Source organism: Macrobrachium rosenbergii, chromosome 10, assembly GCF_040412425.1.
Source record: "Macrobrachium rosenbergii isolate ZJJX-2024 chromosome 10, ASM4041242v1, whole genome shotgun sequence".
In the NCBI taxonomy this organism is placed as follows: Eukaryota; Metazoa; Arthropoda; class Malacostraca; order Decapoda; family Palaemonidae; genus Macrobrachium; species Macrobrachium rosenbergii.
The window spans coordinates 7,602,667-7,611,936 of record NC_089750.1 but is presented as its reverse complement, the minus strand read 5'-3'; the positions used below and the strand labels follow the sequence as shown (position 1 = coordinate 7,611,936).

Genomic DNA, 9,270 nt, shown 5'->3' with positions numbered 1-9,270 from the left:
AGAAGGGAGTATATAAACAGTTATGCTAATATCTCAAACAGCCTAACTTTTTTTAAAGGTTAGGTATAGACAAGCCATTTAGTCCAACATAGCCTTCATGCATATGCGTTCTGTTAGGTACGCCAAAGAAAACTTCAAAATAAGTGCTAATAACGATACCAGTTTGAATACCCTATTAATAAATTGTTGAAGAGTTATGACGACCTAGCTAGAGACATTGTTTACATCCAAAGTAAGTCCAGACTTTTAAACCCTTGGGAGAATGTTTATATTTATCACAGAAAAAGACCAAGAAAATTATTACCTCTGGTAAATAATGTTTGGTAACACTGAATTTGACCGTGTAGACTGGTGTAGCGTAACCATTCCATCAGTGTTACAAAAGTGCTCTGTGAATGGTGTAAAGTCTACGCACAATTTAAATAGCGAACTTGGCGGTAGCGAGTGCTGGTAGCAGCGCCTCACATATTGCCTTTATCTAATGACGTAAGTAACCTGTTACACAAGATTGGGGTCCTCGATGTACCACAGCGAGTTGTTAGCGTTACGCATGCTTGACGCCCTCTTTTGCACAATGGTCGATTTTTGTAGCGTTAGTGCTGTTTTTGCTATGAACCCTATGTGAGTTTACTAGAAAGAAAATAAGCACTAAGTATACAAGGTGTACTACACAGTCGAAATATTTAATCAGTATTGGTTTAACTGGAGTATATTAATTTGTTGGATAGGCTTTGTCCATTTATTCATACCAATTCTGGAAATTTTCAGGTAAAAGGGTTAAACATTTAATTAATTTCTGATATGAAAATTAGTTACTTTAAATTCACAAGTTTTTATTACTGACTTGACAGTACTGATAGCATTGTAGACAAACAGGTTAGTGACCTAGAATGAAATATGTTTATGGATATTATTAGATATCTCAACTTCAACGTGTTTTCACATTCCAGGGAAAATAGTACTAAACAGCCTTCCTTTTCCAACACCTGCACACCTTCCTTCCCCTAGCCACACAACAAACACATTTCCCACAGACGTACACCTATTCCATCTCCATACCCACATTTTCACATTCACATCACCTTTTTCCAACGGAAATGCTCTCTCACATCCCAGGCTTTGACCACCCCTTCTCCACTACGGTATCTTTTTTTTTTTATTTATTTAAGAAGGTTATGTTTCCAGTTCGTTTCGTCTGTTTTCCTGTCTTTTAGCTTGCATGACCAAATGTTTAGAGAGGGTGAATCCGAATATGATCTAGTGCCCCCGAATGATTCTGTTATGCGAAGTAAGATGCATGTTATTATCTGAGTCAAAATGTTATAAAAGATACCCATGGTCCACTGGACTGTGTTTCTTTGAGAAACTGGTCAGCCCATCAGATCAGTAGGCTTCGGTATTTTAACCTATCCGTTCTTGTACAATCATCTTTCTTTTTTGCATGCTCGCGCACTCACATTTCCCCATACACCATTTCTGGCCATGGAATAAGGCGAGTTGCTGAGAAACTATGCATAATGTTGCTTAAATTTTGTTCTCATCGGTATTGCACAAGAAGACTTAGTGTGCATCTTAGTTGATTATTTTTGTTACAATGCTATGAGAAGCGCAAAAAAAAAATTTGCGCAACCCGTAGAACCCCATCAGCAGAGACCACCAGACAACCAAACGTAGTGTTTGGCTATATTATCTGCGGTACAGTTCTTATTGGTACAAATTCGCTATTTTTTCCGAATGTAATAACGATGAAGTTGTCTTTACTTATCTTAATTCTCGAGTTCATTTTAGAAATTATAGGTTTTGCAGTTTTTTTTTTTTTGCATTTATTAAAATTTGCAGCGTATTTTTTATAATTAGTATTACTTTATAGAATGTTTTTCCACAGAAGCTAATTCGAAGTCAAAGTCAACTTAACACTCCGACGTCTCAGGTTAAAAATTTTGTGTCCGAAACTGTTGATTCCAACTCTATCCCCATTTCTGTGCCCAGTAAGTGTCAAACACTTTAAACCTCAAATAATATCATTGCCTGTCCCTATCCTAAAATTTGGATTTTATTATAAAATTTTATATATTTAGTCTAAGGAAATATTTACACGGACGGTTACCTGGTAAGACAAATATATTACTTATGTAATATTTAGCCTCTAACATCTAAAGTTAAAATTTATCTGTCTTATTTACGAAACTCAATCAATGAATGACTACTGTCTTGCCTGTAATAAACAATAATTCAGGTAGGAATCGCAGACTGGCTGTTTTTTTTTCAGTCAAAGAACCCATTGCAAGGTTTTCAAAGAAACCGAGAGGGGTTTTAGATTGGAGGGTAGAAAGTGGAGAGTTTGGACAGTCACACATAAACACACAAATCAGTCTTTACGGCCTTAAATTATTTAAATATAGTACATCACAATTTCACAGCGTTTGTTAGAAATGAAGCCGAATATTACGTGGGGTAGGGACAGTTTTGTGTGATTGGCCTGTAGTTTGCTATCCGTAATACACTTTAGTTACGGTGATTGAGTTTTCAGAAGGCGATAAATGACTTGACTGTATTTGGTGGAATCCACTCAGCAGAGTAATTTAAGGCCCTCACAAACTAACTATAGGCTTGGTCTTGAAACTGTTAAGGTCATCCGCGGAACTACCCTTCTCTTTGGACCTTGGGAATACCATGCTGACAAATCCTATCCCCGCCGAATTCAGTAAGTCATGATCGAACAATTGTAGGCTACTTCTATGGCGTTGTAATTCTTGAAGGGAAATGAAGGGGAAGTGAAATACTTTTCACTTTAGGCAATATATGACCGGTTTGTTTTATCTAAATATTTCTTTTAATATTTGGGTAATTTTCACATTCATGCAAGATCATTTATTTTATTTTTCGAAAACCACAATTAATAATTTGGTAAATTTTCACTTTTTGCACCAAAAATAACAGTCAAAAACATAGTAAATTTGCCCCTCAGATAAATAGGTGGTTCTTGTAGTGAGGAGAAATTTATTTATCGTGCAAGTACCATTGCGTTAATAAAGTAAAGTACGAATATTGAAATTAACAAAGCCTCATAGGCCTATTCAGTAATGATTTGCACTATAGCCTAGGCTTAGCCGATGTCACAAAGTTATAGTCAGACTAGTCATTTGCAGGTTATTAGACTATCATTACTAGACTACTTTAATAAACTAGAAAAATTAGACTCTCAGGTCAGGCCATAGGATAGTGAAAGTTTAGGTATAGATGGAAGGAAGGAGGTTACACTGGATCATTTGCTCATTTGCTTTCTAAATTTCTGCCTCTGCAGACTGGGAGTTTAAATCTGCAAATTGTCAGAAAAAATGGTAGAACTGTAGGGTAGCTTCGCGTCGCCGACGGCACTATAACTTGACTTTTTCTACAGTTTTTTGGTTGCTAATTATGAATTTACCTTTCATTATTGGCGCTCGAGTCTAATTAACCTGTAATTAACCCCCGAAGTCCATCCAACAAGGGGTTTCCATACGCGATCTTCACAAGACAGAGCACGGGTACTTCTGTTTCGAACGGTTCATATCCCATCCGGCAGGTGCAATAACTTGTTAACATATGGGTACCCCCCCCTGGGCCAGTACTAAACACGGCAAAGGGACATTCCATTTGGCCGACAACAAACAGATGCACCGTCAGTATCAGAACCCCTAAAAGTGTAGAAAAACCAGTTGAAAAGGTAAAAACAGGCGCCGAGCTAATATATAGAATTACCGATAAAATTGGAAAATATACATTTTTTTGTGAAATATAAGAAAGAAATCAGAAGGTAGAGTTAAATTGAGCAGAGATAAACTTAGAGAAACTGCCAAATACCATATGTACAACATAAGTTGACTGGCCTATTGGTATATGAACACATGACCTTGCCATGCTTTCCACTTTATGAAGAATGTCCTTGGAATACATCCTAACCTTACCTTAATCTAGGGCTGCCCTCCAAACATTTGCATAGCTTAACAATATGATGGGCAAAATGTTCTGCACTGTTCCCACTCCCTCATATCTGAATGAAGCCAAAAAGAACTTGTTCCTTCAGAAATACAAAAGAGAGTTGTTTAGCCTATATAGGATTATCCTTCAGTGCAAGCTGGAATTGGTCACTGAAACATGGTAACAGGGTAGTTAAGTGGTAGGAGGTTGAGTCTGGGAAACCTTCAATCTCCTACCATCACCAAGTATGGTACTACTTCTCCAGCCACCTTTGAGTCAGGACGTTTACTACAGTCCGGCTGACTACCCCTTTGCCTCTTTGCCTAACACATCTTGTAGTTAGAGCATACTTCCAGGATAGAGCATACTTCCAGGGTGCACTCAAGAGACAGCATTTGATCCAGCTGCTGTGGTTGCTCCTTGTCTGTGGTGTTTTAGTTCAGGTTCACAGTGATCTACACATCAGAAGGTTCTCTGCTCTCCAGCAAATTGGGCAAGCCACCATCCCACTGTTGACACACCATGGGAAACCAGGGAGAACATCAAGATTACTCCATTAGAGTTGGATTCTTCATGCAGTGGATTGACTGACCTCCCTCTAGAGACTCCAACAGGAGGGTATGGCTTTCTCAGCAGTGGAGTAAGTAGCCATGGAGTTAGTCACCATTGCCTCCTTCCAGAAAGCATTAGGAATGTAGTAGCCGGTAAGCTCACCCAAACTCCTCTCATAAAGAATAGCATCTCACTTAAGGTACTCAGAAGCCATAAGACTAGGATTAAATGATAGAGTGACTGGCTTCTCTTCTCTTGTTGCTCTGTCATCCCATTGCCAGACCAAATACGAGGTTATAAGAGTCAAAGCTCCCCTGCTCACTATCTTGACAATTCTGGGTGGAGATTAACATGCCAGTTAGTTGAGTCTCCTTTATAAAAGTTGGTGGTTTGTATTTCTGTAGCAACATATACAAAATTTAACAACTTGCTATATTTTTCCTAGTTACACAAACCAGAGCCTTTTATCATAATCGTACCTCTACCACCCTGCTTAGTCCCTGACACCGAGGGGAAAAAGTTCTTGGTGGTAGCAAATAAGTAGGAGTTTCCTCCCATTCACCCTTCTGCTACCAATTAACTATTTTTTTTTTTTTTTACCAAGTTTCAACAGCCAAATCCAGCTTGTGTTATGAGATAGTACTCACATAAAAGGTTCTAATTTGCATACCTATGAAAAATACAAATTATTTAAAAAATGTATACTAGTGATGTTGAGAACAGGTTTTGTTTTATAAAGTCTGTCCATATTTTTGGTCATTTTGTATAGCCTAACTTTTTTAACTTTTCAATAATTCTCCTTTGGATATCTTAACCACATCAAAGGATTCTGTTCCCCTATCCGCTCTTTATCTTCCCATTACTAAAGAATTCCAGTATACTATCCATACTTTAACTAAGAATTCATTGCTTCATGTGTTCTTAAGAGAATTCAAATCATTGTCTCACATACATATACTGGAGGATTCCTAATGTAACAGGGAAATGGTTGTTGAAGCTTGGTAACAAGGTGGTTAACTGGTAGCAGGCAGGTTAGTGGCAGAGTACCACTCTTGCTTGTCAGTAAATTGTCACTGTTTCTGAAAGTCTTATAATAAATCAGGACATCTGTTTTCTTAGTGGTCACAGTTATCAACTGGGTTTGAAGTTTGTTAGCTATTTTTGTGTGTAGTGATTGTTCAGTTTGGCTTGGGTACAAGGAAAATTGTCTTAGTTTTGTTTCTCTTTTGCCAATTAATTTCTTTTTAGACCATTCTTATATGAAGCTTTAAGAGGTGCGAAAGAAATGAGCAGGTTATATAAGGTTACTGCTACTTTATTCATGATCCAGGCAGACTGGCGTCGCGCCGCGGAATACAATGGAAACCTCAGTGACCTGAGGTCAATAATAAATAACAATAAATACAGCGAACCAGTACACTTTACAATGTAAGAACAGACAGAAATGGAATTGGATACAATCTTGATGCCTGTGAAAGAAGAAACATGTGATACATTTTGACAGCAGGTAAACAAAATAAATATATACATAGTTTAAATGATTGAACTTTGCGTGACCTGATGTGTTAGGCGTGACTAATTGTAGGCAAAGAAAATGGGATGTCACCACAGAAAACTTGCCCAGCAGAGACTTACAATTAACACTTTTAGCAGAGACTTCACTAATGACTTTACAAATACTTCCCCCCCCCCAAGATGTGGGTAATGTCTGATTAGTCGGCGTATCTGCTGGGGCGCTGCAGGGGGCCCCGGCTGCGTGAGGACATTGGGGGAACGCCCGCTTTGGATTTGCCTGACTGTGGGTGTGGGCTGACTTTTTCGGGGGCGGCCGCGTCTCCGCCCCTTACGAGGGCCCAGCTGTGGCGAAGGCTGAGCAGGCGGAGGTTGCGGTGCGGTGACGTCTGTGTCCTCCTCCAGGAGGGCGGGCTTGACCCGGTCAGTTGACACCCAGTCGTTCCTCCCGTGAAGTGCGAGCAGGAACGCCTTGGTGTTCCACTCCAGCACGCGGAAGGGTCCCCTGTAGGGCCTGGTCAGTGGCGGGCAGACAGCGTCATCCCTGACGGAAGACGTGGGTGGTGGAGGCCAGCCCGGGCGGCATGAAGGCAGCCGATCTGTTGGTATATGTCTGTTTGCAGGGGCCGAACTTGCCGACTATGTCGCAAAGCCTCTGGACCAATCCGTTGTGGCAATCCTCTGTCACGAGCTCATCCGGGACCACGAGGGACTTGGCGTAGGTTTTTTCAACCGTGGACAGGGCGCAGTCGGCCCTGGGGGCGGTTCTCAACCCGAGGAGGACCCACGGCAGCTGGTACTTCCAGTCCTCAGCAGTGCAGCGGGCCATAAGGGACGCCTTCAGGGACCTATGAAACCTTTCGACCAAGCCGTTGGCCGCGGGGTTGTAGGCCGTGGTGGTGTGATGCGTTGTCCCCAGCAGCCGAGCCAGGGCAGACCACAATTTGGACAGGAAAGCGGGACCCCTGTCGGTTGTGATGTGGTCTGGGACGCCAAAGCGGCTGATCCAGCTGGAGAGGAGGGCCTCGGCACATGCGGTGGCTTCTTGCATTGGTGTGGCTTCGGGCCACCGCGTTGAGCGGTCTACCACCGTCAGGAGGTATCTGGACCCCCCTGATGGGAGAAGGGCCCCTACGATGTTGATGTGGATGTGGCCAAAGTGACTCCCTGGCTGTGGGAACTCGCCTACCCCGGACTCAGTGTGACGCCCCACCTTGCTGGTTTGGCACTGCAGGCACTGCCTTGCCCAGAACCTCGCGTCCTTCTGCATTCCGTGCCAGATGAACTTTCCTGACAGTAGCTTGGTCGTCATCCTGCCGGAGGGGTGTGAGAGGCCATGGATGACGTCGAATACCTGGCGGCGGTGGGAGGCTGGCACCAGGGGTGGGGCTGGCGGTACTGACGTCGCAGAGGGAGACTTGGGCCCCGGGGCGAGGGGCACGTCCGCCACTTCAGGGACGTGATGGCGGTGCGGTAGGCTGGGGTCTCTGGGTCGGCGGCCTGTTCCCTGGCGGGGTCTTCGTAGTTGATCCCGAGCTGCACCGTGTTCAACTCGACCCTGGAGAGGGCGTCCGCCACGGGGTTCTTCCTGCCGGGGAGGTACTTGATGGCGCAGAACTCGGCGATGGTCGAGAGATGCCGCTGCTGCCTGGAAGACCATGCGTCCCCTTGCTTTGTGAAGGCGTGTACCAGCGGCTGGTGGTCCGTGTAGATTGTGAAGGGCATGCCCTCCAGGAGGAACTTGAAATGCCGGACTGCACAGTACACTGCGCAGAGTTCCCGGTCGAAGGTGCTGTAATGGGCCTCTGCGGGTTGAATTTCTTGCTGAAGAAGGCGATGGGCTGGGGGGCGCCATCGATGACCTGCTCCAAGACAGCACCACAGGCGGCGTTGCTGGCGTCCGTCATCAGCTGGAGGTGGGTGTTGGGATCCTGGTGGGCCAAGGCGGTTGCCTCGGCGAGGGCGGCCTTCGTCAGGGAGAAGGCCTGCTGCTGGCTGGGTCCCCACAACAAGGACTTTGGATGGCCTTTGAGTGTTTTCGTCAGGGGGGCCGTGGTGTGCGCGATCCCGGGGATGAACCTCCTATAGTAGTTCACCATCCCGAGGAACTCCTGGACGGCCTTGACGGAGGTGGGGACGGGGAACCTGGTGACAGCTGCGACTTTGGATGTGAGTGGGCGGACACCATCCGGGGATATCACGTGGCCCAGGAAATCGGCTTTCTGGACGCTGAAGGTGCACTTTTCGAAACATACGACGAGGCCATTCTCCTGCAGGCACTGCAGGACTGCCCGGATGTGTTTCTGGTGCTCCCTGTGGGACCTGGAAAATATAAGGATATCATCTACGTAGCAGACGCAAAACCTCAGGTCCCCCAGGATGCTGTCCATGAGCCGCTGGAAAGTCACCCCGGCGTTCCTCAGGCCGAAGGTGGAGAAGGCGAACACATAGGACCCGAAAGGCGTGATGATGGCGGTCTTTGGTATGTCCTCTGGCGCGACTGGTACCTGAAAATAGGATTTCAAGAGATCCAACTTAGTAAAAATTTTGGCCTCATGGAAGGAAGCCGTAAGGTTGTGCATGTTTGGCAGGGGGTAATGGTCAGGTTATGTTGTGAGGTTAAGCCGCCTGTAGTGGCTGCAGGGTCTCCAGGAGCTGTCTGGTTTCTGCACCATGTGGAGGGGGGACGCCCACGGGCTGGAGGCCTTCTTGCAGATTCCCATCCGCTCCATTTCAGTGAATGCGTTCTTGGCCTCCTGTAGGCGCCACGTGGGAAGCCTCCGGAACCTCACGTGTGCAGGGGGCGCCCTTTGTCTTTATGTGATGGTAGATGTCATGTTTGGCTGGGGCCCCGGGGACTTGGCGGAGCTCGGGCCTGAAAACTTCCGGGAACTCCGTCAGCAGCTGTGCATACTGGTGGGGGGCGGCGGAACAGATGGTGGGCGCCTTGGGTCCCGTTGCCAACAGGAGGGATTGGCAGGAGTCGGTGTCGAGGAGGCGCTTCCTACAGGGCAGCAGGCAGTTCCGGGCATCCCTGCCGAACTGCCTGTGGTAGTGGCACAGCCCCGGGGAATTCCACCTGTTGTGAGGCGCTGGGCGCCTCCTGGTGACGGCATTGACTTCTTGCTCTGCGCCCTCCTCCTGCTGGATGGTGCTGACTGGTAGTGCAGGTGCTAGTACCCGTTTCATTGCACTCACGGAGTCCGTCAGTTCTGCGCCGTGAGGATCAGGTCGTCGAGGGGGATG

At 45.6% G+C, this 9,270-nt stretch overlaps 1 long non-coding RNA gene across 3 annotated transcripts in view; it reads left to right on the top strand.

Moving 5' to 3' along the window:
* LOC136842471 (uncharacterized) overlaps nt 1–9,270 on the top strand; it is a 259,774-nt gene that overhangs the window by 224,896 nt on the left and 25,608 nt on the right. For 2 of the 3 annotated variants that reach the window (XR_010854226.1, XR_010854228.1), the window contains exon 1: nt 2,314–2,704. The exons of the other annotated variant lie outside the window; for it this stretch is intronic. This is a non-coding gene — a long non-coding RNA (uncharacterized lncRNA). Of the gene's footprint in view, nt 1–2,313; nt 2,705–9,270 lie in introns of those variants that run through there. 3 annotated transcript variants of the gene reach the window in all.